The sequence below is a fragment of the Gorilla gorilla genome, chromosome 9 (assembly GCF_029281585.2).
Source record: "Gorilla gorilla gorilla isolate KB3781 chromosome 9, NHGRI_mGorGor1-v2.1_pri, whole genome shotgun sequence".
Lineage (NCBI taxonomy): Eukaryota > Metazoa > Chordata > Mammalia > Primates > Hominidae > Gorilla > Gorilla gorilla.
Window position 1 is genome coordinate 77,680,714 of NC_073233.2, and position 5,607 is coordinate 77,686,320.

Genomic DNA, 5,607 nt, shown 5'->3' on the forward strand with positions numbered 1-5,607 from the left:
TCCCAAAATGGGCAGGCCCTTGGAAACTCTTTCCCAAATCTTGTCAACAACCCAAGAGGCAGGGGTGATTTGTGTCCATTTTACGGGTAAGGAAACTGAGGCTCAGAGAGGTGAGGGGATCTGCCCAGGCCACTCAGAGAGAAGGTAGAAGATTACAGGATTGAGAGGTAGGCCCAAGTACCCCCCACTCCACCCAGAGACCCCCTAGATGTGACGGTTGTTAGGCACGTGCCCAATCTCTTCAGCCTCAGAGTGTTTGGTTCTGAGGTTGGGCTTGTGAGCACCTCCCAAGAGGAATCAGCCCCATGACTCACTGGCCAGGTCTAACAGCCCCAGTACTTTGCACAAATGACTGGGCTCCGTGGGGCATCAGAAGCCAGAACAGGAGATGAGTCTGTCAAGCAGTTGGGCCTCCTTTAAGCAGATATTTCAGGAGCGGCAGGATCCTGAGGGCTGTACTGTCATCCCACACACGTGGGCAGGGCCACGGCAGGCATCTGAGTGTGAGGAGTAGCTGAGACTTCACTGGCAAACAGCTGGTGCCCAACTCTGCCAACTGGGTCCCATCCCCTGCGGATGCAGGGTCATAAGCCTGGTGACACCCTCTGTGTTTCCTCCCAGCTCTTCCCAAGGGAGTCAGTGGATCTCTGGAAACATTCTGTGGGGGCCTAAAGCCTTGACCTGGGGGCCAGTGAACCATATAAACATTACAAATCCTAGGAAAGAAAAGGAAGAAGGGAAGAAAAGGAGAGAAAAGGAGAGAAGGAAAGAAAGGAGAGGGAAAGAGGGAAAGAAAAGAAAGAAGAGAGAAAGGAGAGAAAGAAAGGAAAGAAGAGAGAAAGGAAATAAAGAAAAGATAGAAAAAAGAAGGAAGGAAGGAGAAAAAAGGAAGGAAAGAGAGAAGAGAGAAAGAGAGAAAGAAAGAAATAAAGAGGAAAGAAAGCAAGAAAGAAAAAGAAAGAAAGAAGGAAAGAAAGAAAGAAAGAAGGAAAGAAAGAAAGAAAAGAAAGAAAGAAAAAGAAAGAAAGAAGGAAAGAAAGAAAGAAAGAAAGAAAGAGAGGCCTCTTTCTCCCCACCCCTGCAGCCAGAGTCCATCTTCCACTACAGCAGTGAATGTTTGGTTGGAGCCAAGAGAGGAAGAATAAGGACTTTCATAGATGCTCTGGTGGCTGGAAATGCAGTGAAGGAATGCAGGAGACAGGATGACCTTTTACAGAAAAAATTCTCCTTTCTCAGCCCGCCCAAGGCTCTGCTGGCTTTTCCTGCGTCTTTCCCAGGGATTCCCTGTGAACCACTTCCTTTTGCCCCAGTTGGAATATCTGGGAGGAAAAACCTGTCTGGGGACCCCTTGGCTGGGGTTTGTGCCAGGGACCCTCTCAGGTCTTCCTTGAAGATGAAATGTGTCAGCATCCAGCATCAGTGTCCTGCCCAGGCTGTGGATTTCCTCCTGGCAGGTCCAGACCTAGCTCTGCTGCCCAGCCACCTCTTCCCACCAAAAGGAGAGTTCATTATGGGGGTGGGGGGTGTAGATGGAGCATAAGCAAGTTGGCCATGGGCTGGGGAGAGGCTACATATAGTTAGTGATCGTATCTGGGGCAGGATGAGATTCATGGTTTGCTTTGATTTTATGACCAAACTTTTGGGGTATTTATAGGATGGCTAATGTTTTCCATGATCTCTTATTACATGGTAAGCCACTTCAAAACTTAGGGGCTTAAAACATCCACCATTTTATTTTTCTCATAATTCTGCAGTTTGGGCAGGGCTCAGCAGGGATGGCTCATCTTGGATCCATGTGGTGGGCTGGGTCACTCCCATGGGTACATTCAGCTGGGAGCGTGGTTGTGATTGAAAGTTCCAAGATGGCTTCATCCACATGCCAGCTGCCTTGGCTGGGCTGGCTGGACAGGCTGGGGGCTGGCTGGGCATTCTCATTCTTATTCATTCATTCATTCATTCATTCTCTCTCTCTCTCTCTCTCTCTCTGTCTCTCTCTCTCTCTGTTCTCCTGCATGGTCTTTTGCTACATAGTCTTTTCAGCATGGTAGCTGGACCTTTTTACCTGATGGCTTGGGTCTGCAAGAGAGAGATAGCAGAAGCTGGCACAGGTGAAGCTGCACCCTCCTCCCCAGAAACAACTCCTAGGTATATACACCCTAGAAAAATGTGTGTGCTGGAGCCAGTGTTGTTGGGAATGGCAGCAGCAACAACAATAACAAGAAAAGATCTGAACGTCCCCAACAGGAGAATGGTCACATGGTTTGTGCTATAGTCATATGGTGGATTGCTAGGCAGCGGTGAAAAATGAATTTCTAGGCTGGGCGTGGTGGCTCATGCCTGTAATCCCAGCACTTCAGGAGGCCAAGGCAGGTGGATCACTTGAAGTCAGGAGTTTGAGACCAGACTGGGCAACATGGTGAAGCCCCGTCTCTACTAAAAAGCACAAAAATTAGCTGGGTGTGGTGGTGCACACCTGTAGTCCCAACTACTCAGGAGGCTGAGGCAGGAGAATCGCTTGAACCTGAGTAGGTGCAGGTTGCAGTGAGCAGAGATCGCACCACTGCACTCCAGCCTGGACAACAGAGCAAGACTTCTTCTCAAAAAAAAAAAAAAAAGAAAAAGAAAAAAAAGAAAAAGAAAAAGAAAAAAGAATTTTTAGTCATTGGTAGGGATGAATCTCCCACACAAGATAGGAAGTGAAAAAAGGAAGTCTCCAGGCCGGGCGCAGTGGCTCATGCCTGTAATCCTAGCACTTTGGGAGGCCGAGGCGGGTGGATCATGAGGTCAGGAGATCGAGACCATCCTGGCTAACACGGTGAAACCCCGTCTCTACTAAAAATACAAAAAATTAGCCGGGCGTGGTGGTGGGTGCCTGTAGTCCCAGCTACTCCGGAGGCTGAGGCAGGAGAATGGCGTGAACCCAGGATGTGAAGCTTGCAGTGAGCCGAGATCGTGCCACTGCACTCCAGCCGGAGCCACAGAGCGAGACTCTGTCTCAAAAAAAAAAAAGGAAGCCTCCAAATGCAGAAAAATGGTTACCTCTGGGGAGAGAGGGCACGTTGGGCACCAAACTGTTGGTGATAGGTGATATTGTATTCATGAAGCTTGGTGGTGGGTTTATGTGTGTTTGCTTTGTTGGTGTTTTTTACACATTTTACAGGCGTGACATGCGCAATTTTTTTTTAACAGATCCCACTCAGGAAAGAATACACCAAACACATTTGCGTTTATTTTCTTTTTCTTTCTTTTTTTTTTTTTAAGCAAATGACAAAGACCCAGTTTACCAGCTTTACTTTTTTTTTTTTTTTTTTGAGACAGAGTCTCACTCTGTCACCCAAGCTGGAGTGCAGTGGTGCAATCTCGGCTCACTGCAAGCTCCGCCTCCCGGGTTCATGCCATTCTGCTGCCTCAGCCTCCCGAGTAGCTGGGACTACAGGCGCCTGTCACCACACCCGGCTAATTTTTTGTACTTTTAGTAGAGACGGGGTTTCACCGTGTTAGCCAGGATGGTCTCGATCTCCTGACCTTGTGTTACACCCACCTTGGCCTCCCAAAGTCTTGGGATTACAAGCGTGAGCCACCGTGCCTGTAAAGCCACCAGCTTTACTTTTTTAAACCTAAGCTTAATATTACATATTTAAACACTTAAACAATTGTTTAAGTTCCCAGCATTCATGCACAACTAGGAAACATCCTTAATTTATATTAAACCAGAAATGTATGACCATTAATGCATTAATATCTTTCATTCTAAATACTAAAAAAAATCGAAATTATTTCTGTAGAAGATTCGTCCTGGCAGTGTTAACTTCACAGCAGGCCGACACTATGTGACTCACATTTAAGACGCCATGGAAAAGCAGATCCATGCTGCTGTTAGTGTTAGTGTTAATTGTCCTACACTAAAGAATCAAGGCTCACCTTGCAGTACGTTTGATAAAAAAGCAAAGTGCATGCAGAGATTTACACCAATTAAAAAAAATATATGGGCTGGGCATGGTGGCTCACGCCTGTAATCCCAGCACTTTGGAAGGCCGAGGCAAGTGGATCACCTGAGGTCAGGAGTTCAAGACCAACCTGGCCAACATTGTGAAACCCTGTCTCTACTAAAAATACAACAATTAGCCGGGTGTGGTGGCACACGCCTGTAATCCCATCTACTCCAGAGGCTGAGGCAGGAGAATTGCTTGAACCTGGGAGGTGGAGGTTGCAGTGAGCCAGGATCGTGCCATTGCACTCCAGCCTGGGTGACAGAGTGAGACTCCATCTTAAAAAAAAAAAAAAGACAAACAAAACCAAAAACAAACAAAAAAACCACAACAAAACAATGGTCCTATTATGTGGCCCCAACAATCAACTCAAAAGTCTATGACAAATAGAGGCTCCAGTGAGCTGTTTATAAATACTTTACATTAGGTACAATTATACTGAAAGTCGAGTTCATTTGAAATCTTCAGAAAAAAGTTCCTGTTAATCCTCCAGTGGCGCTTGTTTTAGTTTAACATTTCTGTTAAAAGCGTGCGTTGAATTACTCGCTATCCAAACACAGCAGCTGCTCCTTACCATGGATTGTTAAGGACTTTAACCCGCCGTCTTCTTCAACTTCTACTCTTTCTTGACCATTCTCAACAGTTCTCTTTGTAGTCATTTTTCTCCCATTAACCATTTTAGCAGAAGTTGATATTGATTCGAAGTTGCCCATCCCACTACCACCAAATGATGTGGAAGAGAATGAAGTGAGGCCCCCATGAGCCAGGGACCTAAATGAAGTAAATACTGCATCAAAAGAAGAAAATCCACTTCCAAAAGATGGAAATCCACTGAACGGGGAGAAGAACGACCCCGTCCCTCAGCTTCTGCTTCCTCAGGAACCCCTTTGATTCCCAAAAATGTCCTCAAAAAGGTTTTCAAAGAAGTCAAATGAGAATGGGTGCCTTCCACCAAAAAATTCCCTGAAGACATCATCTGGGTCACAAAATGTGAAGCCAAACTCAAACGGACTCTCAAAATGATTTCCACCTCTTCCTCCACCAATTCATCCTTCCTTGCCTTATTTGTCATAGTTGTCCTGTTTCTTAGCATCTGACAGCACCTCATACGCCTCCACTACTTGTTTGAATTTTCTCTCTGCTTCTTCTTTGTTCTCAGGATTTTTATCTAGGTGTCACTTCAGTGCCAGTTTCTGATATGCCTTTTTACTATCCTTGGGTGAGGCGCATCTCTGCATGCCTAGAACATCATAGTAATCCACCATGTTTTAAGCAATTGTTGGAATATGTCTGAGAACAGAGGCAGCCGGTGACAGGAGGCAGGGGGGGCGGGGTGGTGGCCTGGATCTCCTGTCAGCTCCAGCACTGCTATGCTTGCAATGTTTTGTATGTGTGGAAATGTCAGATTCTGTCACACATGAACAGATTCCAGTTGTGCTGGTGCACACATCTGCCTGCACACACCTTCACATACAGGTTTGCTCATGATGCACCCACACGTGAGCACTCATACAACACACTCAGGGATCTGCTGTAGGGCCCTGGTGGGTGTCTGGGACACTGCCCCCTCCAGAACTCAGGCCTGCCCATTGGCCCCTGAGGTGTGTCTGGGGCTCTA

General features: G+C 46.6%; 1 pseudogene; it reads right to left on the reverse strand.

Annotated features, from left to right (window-relative positions):
• Nucleotides 1–4,528: 4,528 nt before the first annotated feature.
• Nucleotides 4,529–5,254, reverse strand: LOC101132480 (dnaJ homolog subfamily B member 6-like; annotated as a pseudogene).
• Nucleotides 5,255–5,607: the final 353 nt, after the last annotated feature.